This window comes from Engystomops pustulosus, chromosome 6 (assembly GCF_040894005.1).
Source record: "Engystomops pustulosus chromosome 6, aEngPut4.maternal, whole genome shotgun sequence".
In the NCBI taxonomy this organism is placed as follows: Eukaryota; Metazoa; Chordata; class Amphibia; order Anura; family Leptodactylidae; genus Engystomops; species Engystomops pustulosus.
Window position 1 is genome coordinate 163967935 of NC_092416.1, and position 15267 is coordinate 163983201.

General features: G+C 42.4%; 1 protein-coding gene across 3 annotated transcripts in view; it reads right to left on the reverse strand.

Moving 5' to 3' along the window:
• RALY (RALY heterogeneous nuclear ribonucleoprotein) overlaps positions 1–15267 on the reverse strand; it is a 119306-nt gene that overhangs the window by 65315 nt on the left and 38724 nt on the right. The gene's annotated exons all lie outside the window — the stretch shown is intronic.

Below are 15267 nucleotides of genomic sequence, written 5' to 3' on the forward strand. Positions count from 1 at the left end.
AACTCTTTAATAAATGCTCCACATTGTAGTGGATACAGGAGAGACATAGCTAAAGGAGAAAGGATAGCGGAAAGATGAGAGAAGGTGCTGGGTGGAGAACGTGTAGCACGGGCTGTTATGATTGATGTGTATCCCTGAGATACCCTGATAACACCCCCAAAGCACTTCAGCTTCATTTGCATATTTCTAAATTTAACTTTTGGCATGAAAAGAGCAGCTGAGAAAACACCAAAGACTTAGGTTATAGATGTGGGCATAGCACATAACATAACAGTTATCTAGGGAAGGTAAATTATGGCTACAGATTCCCTTTGAGGGTAGAGTTAATGGAGGTATTGAAAGATCCTCTTTAACTCACAATTAAGAGTATCAGTATATTTTATGTGATACACCCTGTCTCCTTCCTAATGAAGCTTGTTTCTGTCTGTCAGCGCTTTTAAGCAGGAGGTTTGTTTCTACTGGTCAGCTCTTATAAGCAAAGGGCTTGGTCCTACTGGTCAACTATTATAAGCAGGAGGTTTGTTTCTTCTGAGCAGCTCTTATAAGCAGGAGGCTTGTTTCTACTGATCAACTCTTATAAGCAGCATGCTTGTTTCTACTGGTCAGCTCTAATCAGGCAGAGGCTTGTTTCTACTGGTCAGCTCTTACAAGCAGGAGGCTTGTTTGTACTGATCAGCTCTTATAAGCAGGAGGCTTGTTTCTACTGGTCAGCTCTTATAATCAGGAGGCTAGTTTCTACTGGTCAGCTCTTATAAGCAGGAGGCTTGTTTCTACTGGTCAGCTCTAATCAGGCAGAGGCTTGTTTCTACTGGTCAGCTCTTATAAGCAGGAGGCTTGTTTGTACTGATCAGCTCTTATAAGCAGGAGGCTTGTTTGTACTGATCAGCTCTTATAAGCAGGAGGCTTGTTTGTACTGATCAGCTCTTATAAGCAGGAGGCTAGTTTCTACTGGTCAGCTCTTATAAGCAGGAGACTTGTTTCTACTGGTCAGCTCTTATAAGCAGGAGGCTTGTTTCTACTGATCAGCTCTAATAAGGCAGAGGCTTGTTTCTACTGGTCAGCTCTAATCAGGCAGAGGCTTGTTTCTACTGGTCAGCTCTTACAAGCAGGAGGCTTGTTTGTACTGATCAGCTCTTATAAGCAGGAGGCTTGTTTGTACTGATCAGCTCTTATAAGCAGGAGGCTAGTTTCTACTGGTCAGCTCTTATAAGCAGGAGGCTTGTTTCTACTGGTCAGCGCTTATAAGCAGGAGGCTTGTTTCTACTGATCAGCTCTAATAAGGCAGAGGCTTGTTTCTACTGGTCAGCTATTATAAGCAGGAGGCTTGTTTGTACTGGTCAGCTCTTACAAGCAGTAGGCAGGGGGTAGGAGGAGATATAATAAATCTGAATCTCAGAGAACTACATTGGAGATTTTACACATAACACAGAAAGATATCAGAGAGACTTAGTTGGAGGCAGAGGAGTACAGTATATCTGCAGTAAATCATTATGTGAAAACTTTCTACTTTTTACTGCACTCCGAATCCTTTACCAAATGGAAAACTTTGCTAAAGTGTGTTCTTTCTTTTCGTTTAGGTAACTGCACTGCTACTAAATGTAGCTATTACATACTGATAAACGGTTATGGGGCTTATGATATGCTTATCATTTCTTCGGACGACATAGCCTGTCCTCCTTTCATATAGCAATGTCATTACCTACGATGGCTATAAAAGCACATATAAATTCTATACAGTCATACACACACACAATCACAGTTCATAGACTGTCTATCTCTGTCATATCACAAGTAAGCAGCTTTCAGCATCACAGAGAGGCCTCTGGCAGCTGTCTGACAAGTTGCATCTGATCTGACATTAGAATTAGAATCCATCCAGTGAGTCTTTCCTCCTTTAGGGCAGAGGTATAACAAGCTACTAAACACATCCCAAAGGCCCTAAACCCACACTTGGGGAAACATTGTGGGTGAACCCATTCGAGTTAATGGTAGAAATGTTTCTGTATAGTTAGCATACAGCTAGGAAGAAATTATTTTGGAAGATGCCATAGAGGTTCGGGTGGCACTGTGCTTATTTCATGTATCTCAAGGAGATTGAAGCTACCGGCAGATACTATGACTATTCATTTTCAATCATAGAACTCTACTTCATTTTGAGGAAACTTCAAAGAAACAGCAATTCCTTAATAAATGTAGTTATTGGAACGCTCTCTCGAGACGTAGGAGAGTATTGATCTGCACTTGAGAACCAAAAAGATGACAAAGTAAGTGAAGTGGGTGCTGTTCTTTCTTACTGAAGCTGAAGTGTGTGGTCAAAATTACTCTTCATTCTGGAGCAAAACTATAGGAGCCTCTACATACATCAGAAGGCCTGGAGCATCACTTTTTAAAGGGCCATGTGACCGATTATTCCTTTGACACTGAAGCTCTATCTTCATCACTTCTTCCGGGATCAGGATCAGATGTGAATTATCTCACTACCGAGTAATAAGGGTATCCTTCTACCATACTTAACAACCCTAGCACCCAAATGTCCAAATCCTCATTTGTTGCCATTTTACAAATTGAAATAAAAAGTAATAAAAAGTTCATACAATCCCCAAAATGATATCAATGAAGATCTCAGCTTGTCAGACAAAAACTCAATCCTCACTCAGCTCTGTACACTCAACTATAAAAAAAGGTTATAATATGCCAAAACTAAGAATTTTTTTTGGACAAAAAAATATTTTTTTTTAATAGAATTAAAACATAATAAAACCTATATAAATTTGGTATCCCAGTGATTTTACCGATCCAATAAAGGAAAAGTGTTATTTGGACCATACAGGAAAAGATCTAAAAACAAAGATCCACATTTATCAAAAAAGTGCAAACTCTACTATGTGCAGTTTGTCTGTAGAGGGTACAACAAATTGGGGCACATTTACTAAGGGCCCCACGTCAGTTTTCTGTCAGACTTTTCACATTCTTTTAGGTGCAAACTGCATGCCCAGGTATTTAAGAAGTGTTTGCACCACAATTGTGTCGCACGCAACCCTTTTGTAACACAAATTAGGGGGCAATCTGGTGCTCAGTCGGACTGTGCGCCAGATTTATCATGCAAAGTCCGTCAGAAGTGTGTTGCATGCCCCATGTTAAAGGTGCACCAAAAAAAATGGTGCCCTCTGTCGGAGCAGCGCAGGGAGCATCAGATTCATGAAGAACGTGCACCAGAAATCCTGAATCTGGCGCCCCCTGCACACTACACAGGACACTGCACATAGTACAGACTGCACTGTTCTTAGTAAATGTGCCCCAATCATGAAATGCAGCGCACGTTCATCATGAATCTAACGCCCCCTGCACTGCTCCGGCAGTGGGCATTAGCTTTTTTTTTCGGTGCACCATAGAGCGTGCAACACAATTCTGTTGGACACTGCATGATAAATGTGGTGCACGGTAGGACTTTATGTGCAGAATAGAGTAGCCGCGACACATTTGTTTGGCCGACACTTTATAAATAGATGTGCAAGAAGTTTTGCAAAAAGAATGTGCAAAGTCAGACAAAAAACTTGTGCAGGGGCTTTAATAAATGTGGGCCATTGTGTGGGAGTTTGGAACAAGTGTGTCTTTTGCCAATTCTACCACATTTGGAATTTTCTTCCATCTTCCCTGTAATAATAATTCTTTATTTATATAGAGTACACAGATTACGCAGCACTGCACAGAGATTGCCAAATCGGTCCCTGTAAAATAAAAAATATAAAATGGTGGCGCTAGAAATTTCCCACATATAATTAGCCCTCATATATCTTTGTAAATGGAAAATTAAACAAAATATGGGTTGTGGAAAGAGGGGAGTAAAAAACGGAAACGCATAAATGGTAAAGAACCTGATAAGGCAAAGGTTACATGTGATATGTACACAAACAAAATGTAATGCTTTTTCTCTTAAAGGACATCTACCACCAGGATGAAGGATTGTAAACCAAGCACACTGACATACTGGTGTGTGCCCCCTCTGGCAGGATCTGATATTTGTTTAGATTCTTATACCCTGGTTTTTACAAGGCTTTGCAAATGAGCCTGAGGGGCTCTGGCCGCCATAGCTGTTAATGGAGCCCCTTTGGCTCATTTGCATAGTTTTTCAAGACCTTTTTTCTCAATAACAAGGGCATAAAAAGCTTAAAGAAGAGCAGATTCTGCCAGAGCGGGCACACACCAGTAGTGTGTAGTAGTGTCAGTGTGCTTGGTTTACAATCCTTCATCCTGGTGGTAGATGTCCTTTAAGTTTACGTTTAGTTTCAGTTAAGTTTTTTTAAGGTAAAGCACATTTCATATGCTCATTTTCTGTTTGTGTAGGGAATAAGCTAAATGTATGACTGCGTAAGTGTACAAAAAACACTCCCTTTCATTTACATTACAATGTAGGAAGAATGTCTTTGCATTTCCACATAAAACCATTTCTATTGTACAAAATACAAACAAGGCAAGAAAAAAATATTAGGAAAAAATGTGCTAATGGAACCTTCGTAGAGCAAACTACATCAGCATATATCTTGTGTCAGGGCTGCCTGGTGCCTAACGTCTAGCCATTCAGTAATTCAATGCAATCGGTTCTTTAAAAGTCACTTTAAAAGCCAAGTTGGGGATGTATATCTATAGATTATTGATTGTCATCATCAGTTAGGACAGAAGAAAATTTGCGGCGCTGCACCCACTCCACTCTCAATGTTTTTCCTGGAATCTTATAATCGTTAGGGCAGAATTGCCAACAATAGCGGTGTCGTCTCTGCAGCAGAATGCAGAACTGGAAGCGGAGAGATGGATATTGACTAGTGGTTATAGATAAGTGCTGCCAGACAGTGAGCGGCCTCAGATAATCACACAATATGAAGAGGGATCTTCCCTTTGTCTGCTAACGCATCACCGCGGTGGAAGATGGATGAACAGGAAGTATCTGAGGACCAGCTGGGTCCGGCGCTCTATCACCAAACGCAAACACTAATTAATCCCTGGTGTAATCGCTTGTCCGGCTCATTAATCAACTTCCCCAAAGATCCTAATGCAGAGGAAAACCACTAAAGGGTGTTGGAGATGTGCGCGAAGCAAAGCGGTCAACGAAATAATGCTCCTAGAGCAGTGATGGCAAACCTTTTAGACACCGAGTACCCAAACTACAGCCAAAACCAACGTATTTTTCGCACAGTGACAATGCGACAATGTAAGCAGTAACTTATTACTCCCTGCTCTTTCGCAGGTTTGAATTGTATAGGCACCTGAGCACAGCAATACAGTAGAAAGAAGGAGAAGAAGTTTGGATTATCATTGTAGCTGCCTTCTAGGGGCCTGGGCTGCCTGGGACTGCAAGAGGCCTTAAGTCCTGTCTGACGAACACTGCCCTGGGGTGATGGAGCAGGTGCCCATAGAGAGGGCTCAGAGTGTCACCTCTGGCACCCGTGCCAAAGGTTCGCCACCACTGTCCTAGAGGCTCTGCAGGAGCCATTGGAGAATTATTGGGCTTCCTTCCTAGGGTCACTAGATACGGCTTCATACTTCTGTCCATTTTTGGTAATGGTTTAAAAAATCCCTCAAGTGCTCGCTGTAGTCATGGAACAATCTACCGATCCATCAGTAAGAAGGAATAGAAAAATCTAGATTGACCCAATACACATCAGATTTGGCAGAAAGGTTTATATTTCTACCCTGTTTCCCCTAAAATAAGACATCCCCCAAAAATAAGACCTAGTGCAAGTTTGTTCAGGCTTAGAAATATAAGGCCTCCCCTGAAAATAAGACCTAGTGTCAGCCATTGCAGCAGCTCCCCCCACGCCATACATTAGTATTAGTAAATCTTTTAGATGCTGCAGAAGTTGTCACACAGGGAAGAAATCATGGAAGTAAATCACTGGCTGTTGTGCTGCAGATATGATCCCAGCAGCTACCAGGATAAGAAGGGTCATTTATGGAAAGTGCTTTTACTAAACATGAGAGATTGGGGCCAATGATTCCAATAGAAATAGAGTCACAAGAAATACAGCTGGAAATTCAGAGTTTGGAGAGTCATAAGGATGTTAGAGAAGTAGATTTTTTGTTCAACGACAAATGTAAATTCTTGTTCATGGAAAAATAAGAATCCCCTGAAAATAACACCTAGTGCCTCTTTAGGAGCAAAAAATTAATATAAGACACTGGGGCAGATTTATCAAGCTGTCTGAAAGTCAGAATATTTCTAGTTGCCCTTGGCAACCAATCACAGCTCAGCTTTCATTTTACCAGTGCTCATGAATATTTTAAAGGGGAGCTGTGATTGGTTGCCATGGGCAACTGGAAATATTCTGACTTTCAGACACTTGATAAATCTACCCCACTGTCTTATTTTCGGGGAAACAGGGTATGCAACTAAATAGACCTGATCGCGATTTGCTAAAGCCACGACAACATATTGGGTACGAATCATTATGAATGCTGCGTCAGTTTTCTGGAGGAAGAGAAGGCAGATGAATATACCAGGAATATAACGAGCCGTGCACCTGTGGGACATCACTTGACCAGGGATATAACGAGCCGTGCACCTGTAGGACATCACATGACCAGGGATATAACGAGCCGAGCACCGGTGGGACATCACATGACCAGGGATATAATGAGCTGGGCACATGTGGGACATCACATGACCAGGGATATAACAACCCGGGTACCTGTGGGACATAACATGGCCAGGAATATAACGAACCTACACCTGCGGCACCTCACATGACCAGGGATATAACGAGTCCTACACCTGTGGGACATCACATGACCATGGATATAACGAGCCGTGCACCTGTGGGACATCACATGACCAGGGATATAAGGAGCTGTGCACCTGTGTGACATCACATGACCATGGATATAACGAGCCGGGACCTGCTGAACATCACATGACCAGGGATATGACGAGTCCTACACCTGTGGGACATCACATGACCAGGGATATAACGAGCCGGGCACCTGTGGGACATCACATGACCAGGGCTATAACGAGCCCTACACCTGCGGGACATCACATGACAAGGGATATAACGAGCCGGGCACCTGTGGGACATCACATGACCAGGGATATAACGAGCCGGGCACCTGTGGGACATCACATGACCAGGGATATAATGAGTCCTACACCTGTGGGACATCACATGACCAGGGATATAACGAGCCAGGCACCTGTGGGACATCACATGACAAGGGATATAATGAGCCGGGCACCTGCTGGACATCACATGACCAGGGATATGACAAGTCCTACACCTGTGGGACATCACATGACCAGGGATATAACGAGTCCTACTCCTGTGGGACATCACATAACCAGGGATATAACGAGCCCTACACCTGCGGACATGACATGACCATTGACTGTTTTTTGTCCACAGGAAGTAAACAATAAAACTTCCTGTTGAATCAGAGCAAGCAGAGATCTCGAAAACTGTGAGGATTTAATACAGAAAGTATTTTGGAAAATTGTACAACTTTTAACTTTACTTTTATTTATATCAGTTATTAGCTAAAAGTGTACAACTCCTTTAACTCCTTTAATGGGAACAAATAGTAATTCCGGAAAAACATCATGGGCTCTGTTTCTGAAAATAACAAAATAAAATCCATTTTTCTTGCAATTTTTATCATTTAACATTTACTTTTTGTCATCCCGGATGATCCCCTTAAAAATATGTTTTCAACTCGCAAGTGTTCTTCATAAAGTATTAGGGAACTGCAATAAGAATTTATTCAGAAATAGCCACGGGCAGCTTAGAAATCCTTGATTTTTTTTTAGGATTGCTGCCAAGTCATACGCAATCTTGTAGACCGTTTTAGACTGTATCCTAGGGGCAGACTGGACCACTGTGGTCTATGGTTTACCTTGTCTTTACAAGACTTGGAACAGTCACCAAATTTTTTTTACATTTTTTCATATTATTATTGTTTTATAGTAATAATTTATATTACCATATATACTCGAGTATAAGCCATAGTTTTTCAGCACAAAAAAATGTGCTGAAAACCCAAACTTGGCTTATACTCGAGTTAAAAAAAAATATAGGTTATACCAGGTTTTTGTGGTAAAATTAGGGGCCTCGGCTTATACTTGGGTCGGCTTATACTCGGGTATATATGGTATATATATTTATACTATATATTTATTGCTTATTTTTTATAGCAATCTATTGTATAGAGCTTGTATAGTAAAATTTAGCCATACCCCCTAAACCAAATTTAAACCCCTTGACTATGGCGGTCTCCGAGGTCCAGATCTCACACGTTCTAGAAGCTCAGCCCTGTTTCCGCCGCTGTGTCCCCAGGCGATGATGCAGATAGGACCTCGGTGACATTTCTGGTATCTGCAGGTGGGAAGTCTGGGCTCTGTCTGACTGATTCGGGCTCTTGTTTCTTCCCATCTGACATGACATTAATTGCTGTTAAATATTCTTATCTCCTTCTCACAGCTCCCTTTGCAGAAAGGTCAGCTTCTTACAGGAGAGCCGGAGCTGCCTATCTGTCAGCACTTCATTTCATTTTCTCCAAATCCCAGCATGCAAAGTTAAAAATACTTTCTGTCTCTATCCTGCCCTTATTGTTAGGTTACGGACATCCAGCCCCTGCATAGCTATGGATGTTTTTGTAAATAGGGAGAATATTTTCGGAGTATTTCAGAGTATATTTTACAGTAGCTGCAAGCAATAGCTCTTAGGATGTTGAACATTTTGCCTGTTATCTTTGGTAATATTTGTTACCTACATCCAGCAGAGTTTTTGCTATCCTCCTTGGTTTAGTCTGGCTCTATACTAGAGGGGGGTCTCCTGCCGTGTCTGGTTACTCTTATGAACTGTACATTTGTAAACTAGATACGGAGTGAAAGAGGAGAGGGGCTGCTGCTCCCTGCTCATAGCGGAGGAAGGAGGTGGAGGTCAAGTGTCACTGCTCCGTGCAGGGTCAGGTTTCAGTAGGACCCTGGGCGACAGAGCCTCAGTGGACCCCTTTGCATGTGGCGAGATTTAAAATCCTGAAACTAAAACAGTCTCCTGTTCTCTGAAATATTCCCAAGTTTTACATCCCAAACAGCCCCCTCATGGTTATTTTATATAAAGCCCCCTATTCCACCCTATGGATCCATTAGATACAGCCCCCTTAACCCATGGATCTACAATCTTATGTGGTCCCCCCCAGCATCTCTGGACCCCAGTGCTGGTGCCGGCCCTGGCTCTGTGTGTGTGTAGCAGAGCTGAGTGTGTTCAGTGTTATGGATACAGATGTCTCCTATTCTGATTACTGATGTACAAGATCTCCCCTGTCACTATAGAAAATGACTAAAATATTTGCTCCAATCAAGGAAATGCTGTAGACTTTGTGTGGAGTATCAGATAAGGGTAATTTTTGTATTTACTGACAAACAAGCTGAGATTTTGAAAAAGATGAGAAATCAAAACACAAAGTATATTGGAAAGTTTTAATATGTACACCTTCAGGATAAATATCTTTTTTTGATAACTGCATTGCATCAAATATGGGTTAAAATTATTACCCTTACAGATTTTCATTAAAAAATGTTGCTTGATGTCTCCCCTGTAAATGCTTCTTCTCCCAATCATTGTAGGCTGTTTTTTCCATTGTGCAGAGAAAATAAGTCACAGAAGCATCCTGAAGGTTCAATGTGTATTTCTTACATGTATTCTCCTAAGTGGTTAAAAAACACTCATTTAAGCTAGTTTAATGGTCTGATAAGAATGAAGCTTAAATGAGTGTTTCTAATCACTTATTAGAAGAAAGATAAGATGTATCTATTATCTGATAGATTTTTCTGCAAGGGGAATAAACCAGTTTCAAGTGAGTGGGAAAAAAAGCATCTACAGAAGAAAAACTGTATTAAATTTGTTTTTTGTATTTTAACTAATGAAGCTGTTCCACCCAAAAAATGCAGATCTGGGCTTCTTAACCCTTTCATAACAATTGTCCATGTCAATTTTTACAGTTCTATCCTGTTCTTCTTTTAATAATGATATATTTAAAACAGCTTTACCTATAATAACAACTTTTACTTTATTTATTTCTTTTTTTTTGACATGTGAGACTTTAACTTCATAGGATAGTTTTATTAATTACATGTTTTTCTTTAAAGAATTAGCTGACAAACGACTAAATATGTGAAAAATAAGCTTTTTGTCATTTGTTCCATTGAATTTGTATTATTAAGCAATAAAATGTTATTGAGTCTGAAGTTGAGAACACTTTATATAGCTATATTTTCTGAACCTAGAAACTAAGTTCTGTTGTCATTTCAAAGAGGAGAATTTCCCCTTTAATATGACATCAGAACTGTGTTTTTAACACTACAATCAGGAGTGGGGATCTATATATTAAAATTGCATTTTTGACAGCAGCTTTAACAGTGGATCTGTCCGGTTCTGCGTAGAAACCAGAACTGTGCCTCTAGGTGCTACGCTTCATAAGATATAGACATTTGAAGTATGCCACTGACTGACTGCAATAAGAATGTGTATAGTTTATATAGTGAAGGGTTAATTTCAGTCCTTCATGGCATTTGAGCTGATAGGAGTCACGCACGTGGCCTAATGTCGCTGGATCCTGTCCTGGGGACATGTTCTATCCAGACGCACAAAGTATATTTTGTAAGCCGTCTGCCAGTCAGCGATTTCAATTGATCTTTAATAAAAGAACAACGTTGAATGGGCACAGAATGACTCCATCGCTGTACATCAGGGTAATGCATTGAGGCTTCCCGATCCCACTCTACTCTTTATTTTAAAGGGATGGTGGAGCAAAACGTGTCATTATGTAACAGAGCTACAATTGCATTTAGAAAAACTCATGTAAAGGAGGAGAACGTAGATGAATGTGGAAATGTTTTTTTCAATGGTTTTTAGGTTACGGGATATATATTGCCGGATGTTAACAGCCATTTTGTTCCGATGATAGGATGATTGCAGCATTTAGAAAATTCTGGCTTTCGGTATTGCTGACTTATTCACTGCAAATCTTAAAGTACATCTACCACCAGGGTGAAGGACTCTATGCATATGAGCCTGAGGGGCTCCAGACTCCAATAACACCTATGGAGCCTGGAACCCCTCAGGCTCATTTGCATACAGTCCTTCACTCTGGTGGTAGAAGCCCTTCAACATAGAAGCCGACATGATGGAGAGCAGTAGTCTTCATGTCAGACATGTGGCCTACAACTTCCAGCATATTCCAGTAACCTGTTCCTCAAGACATGTCAATAGCCTCACGAGTTCCTTTGAGCTTTGGACATCTTAATATTATCTTGACACACAGTAAATTACCACAGTGGTCCATAATTTCAATGTGCACAGTTACTTTTCCCTCTCACTGCCTCAGTCCCCCCACAGATTGAAGGTGATTGTTGTGGGGAACTAGTAGCAGAACATCTTGGATGTTCTAGAGTTACGGTCTGGTGAGCAGCTAGAGGTGATATCTAGGCAAAGGTGCAAAGACCCCTCTAACACATAAGAAGATGCCACTATTACACTGTGGACTGCGATTCTGTCAGGTTTGCAGAATATTTCCTTTTTGCGCCAAATTGCCCGGGTTTTTGTGTGTGTGTGGGGGGGGGGGCGTGCCGTTGGACGACCCGGCTGATTTGGACAAACCGTGGAATTTAAAAATGAAATTGTGTCGCGAGATCAAGCACTCACATGCACCGGGAAGAAGAAGGTGAACTCCGGTGGACCTGAGCGGGGAACGACATATGCAGGAAATTGGTCGCACGATCTTAGTGAATCGGAACAGCTCCGAATCCTCGTTTGACAACGCACACATGGAACGCGCCAGGACTGGGTTAGTAAATCTGCCCCAATAGGTTGAAGTCTTCAAAATTGAAGTGACTGTGAAAGAGGTTGAATCGAACTAGTAACAAACATTACTTTGAAATTTTTCGACTCACGTTCTGATCTTGGTTGACTATTTTGGAATGATAGCTTGTTTCTATGACACGTGACAACTGCAACTAATCGCTTTGCCTCAGCAGTCATGTGACATGCACTAAAGCCAGTGATTGGCTGTCATGGTCCCATGCTAATATGGCATGTCATCATTTCTAGGTAGTAGACAATGGGCATTTAGAAACAATTACAAATCAATGCTGACTCGGCAATGAACTTAAGGGATGTGTAGGGTATTTTATTTGAAGACATTTCCTTTTGATAATACAGTATTTTTCGGACTGTAAGGCGCACCGGAGTACAAGGCGCACCATCAATAAATGCCTGCTAAAACGTCTAGGTTCATATATAAGGCGCACCGGATTATAAGGCGCACCGGATTATAAGGATGAATGACCAGCAGGTGGCAGACCTGTGCACAGTTCAAGGCAGCTGTTGTCGGACTATAAGGCGCACCTTTGATTTCTGAGAAAATCAAAGGATTTTTAGTGTGCCTTATAGTCCAAAAAATACGGTATATTGGACTGTATGTCCACCCCTTTAAGCCGTAGTGGATTATAATATAGGCGGTTTGGGCAGTAACTTGGGCCCCAATCCTTCTGTGACCCATGGCCACACGAACCATGCAACAAATTTTATACTGAGAAGGACCTTCACCCATGAAATCCTCCTACATCTCTTATGCTCTTAATACACATGTAAACAAGAGCCATTTAGGACCCTTGAAAGTTCCACAAGGTCCTGGAACCACAGAATGAGAGCAGGTCCTTGCCTTTAGAATTATTTAACTGCTCTCCGTGGTTTCGTCTACATTCTCTGAATTTGAAAGTAATTTGGAGTCCCCCACAGTGAAACATATGAGGCAATGACCTCAATCACTGGAGGCCGGTGTCTCCCTGCTGGATCTCCATAGAATAATATTCTCACGAAAGCCAGCAAAGGGAATATGACTGTGAATGCTGACACATGCCCTAGTTCCAGAAATATCCCATTGTAACGAGATTTCATAGAGCATAGCCATTGATCTCAGTAATCAAAGTTCATATAAGGTGAATTTCTAATACAAAGGATTCACTTATTTCACATTTGTCCATATAGACAAGTTACATTCAGAAGGATCTACAACTATTGTCTATATTTTATTCAACACCATTTAATTAAAGGGTTTTTCCTACAAAGAAAAGTTAGGTCCTATCCACGGGATCAGTGGGGGGGGGGGGGATTGCTGAGCACTGCGCTCGGCGATCTCTGTCTGCTCCATAGAGATTAATGGAGCAGAACAGTCATGCGCTGCAGTCTGCTCCATCAATCTGACGGAGCAACGAGGGGTCCCTCGTTTTCGAGATCTGTGGGGGTCTCAGCGTTGATCAGCATAGATAGGGCCTAACTTTTCTTTGTGGGAATCCCCTTTAACATTTCATTAACATTAGATAATCTATAACTTGTGCCTTGTGTATGCCCTCAACTGTAATAAACTTTAACCAAATCCAATCCCCTTGCCGCAGCACCGCTGATAATTTTGGAATTTTTTTAAAACCCGGTTATCCATACAGAAGATTTGACCCTCAAAGGTTTATATGTGAAATATCTCAAATTAGCCAAGGGGGAGGAAACTGTTTACTTTAAAGAGGACCTGTCACCCAATTTATCGGCACTAGGAGCTGCTTACTAAAGTAAGCAGCTCCTAGTGCTTGATCAAACGCCGCAGTGTTAGAGAGATAGGGGCACATTTACTTACCCGGTCCGTTCGCGATCCAGCGGCGCGTTCTCTGCACTGGATTCGGGTCCGGCCGGGATTCATCAAAGCAGTTCCTCTGACGTCCACCAGGTGGCGCTGCTGCGCTGAAGTCCGCTGGAATGCCTCGAAATACACCGGCCTATCCAAGATGAAGGTGAGTGAAATTTTCGCGACACAAATTTTTTTTAAATGCGGCGGTTTTTCCGAATACGTCGGGTTTTCGTTCGGCCACGCCCCCCGATTTCCGTCGCGTGCATACCGGCGCCGATGCGCCAAATTCCGATCGCGTGCGCCAAAAACCCGGGGCAATTCAGGTACAATCGGCGCAAATCGGAAATATTCGGGTAACACGTCGGGAAAACGCGAATCGGGCCCTTAGTAAATGACCCCCATAGTGTTACTGGAAACCTCCGGTAACGCTATCAAACACTGCGGCGGGGTACAGTGTAATCATCGGACTGCTTGCAAAGCTGTCCAATGTATTCATGAGGGGGCGGTCCGAGGTGCTGCCTCTACCCCGGACCGCCCCGCACGCTCCATAGGCGGGCAGTGACTGCCGCGCGCTAGGCGGCAGTCACCGCCCCTAGCCACATCCCAACCCCGCCCCCTCATGAATACGTCAGACAGCTTTGCGAGCTGTCCAATGATTACATTGTACCCCGCCGCAGTGTTTGATAGCGTTACCGGAGGTTTCCAGTAACGCTATCACTCTAACACTGCGGCGTTTGTTCAAGCACTAGGAGCTGCTTACTTAAGCTGCTTACTTTAGTAAGCAGCTCCTAGTGCCGATAAATTGGGTGACAGGTCCTCTTCAATCATACAAGAGAGTGCATTTACATGGGAAAATGCACCCCTACAAATTATTTTTATCCTTTTATCATTAAAGATGCAATCAATGGACAAACACACAAATGTCTGGTCATGTAGACCCTATACAAGAATGTATCACCTATCCATAAGGACCGATCCCTTGTAAATCCCGACCCTTCAGTCCATATAACAATATGTGGCTGGAAAATTGAGTTCTCCCAACATCTACACTGCGACTAGATCAAAGATGACTTATAATCGAAACCGGATACTGTGATCTAAATACTACAGTGGGCACAGAAAGTCATTTTTCACTCTTTGTTTCGTTGCAGCCAATTGGTAGGATAAAAAAAGTTTTTTGGTTTTTTTTGCTCAGATATCGATATTTTGCTTATTTATTAAAAATAAAAAAAATAATTTGTAGTGGGTGCATTTTCCCATGTAAATGCACTCTCTTGTATGATTGAAGAGGACCTGTCACCCAATTTATCGGCACTAGGAGCTGCTTACTAAAGTAAGCAGCTCCTAGTGCTTGAACAAACGCCGCAGTGTTAGAGTGATAGCGTTACCGGAAACCTCCGGTAACGCTATCAAACACTGCGGCGGGGTACAATGTAATTGTCGGACAGCTCGCAAAGCTGTCCGACGTATTCATGAGGGGGGGGGGGGGGGGGGGTGTGGCTAGGGGCGGTGACTGCCGCCTAGCGCGCGGCAGTCACTGCCGGCCTATGGAGCGAGAGGCGCTGCCTCTACCCCGGACCGCCCCCTCATGAATACATCGGA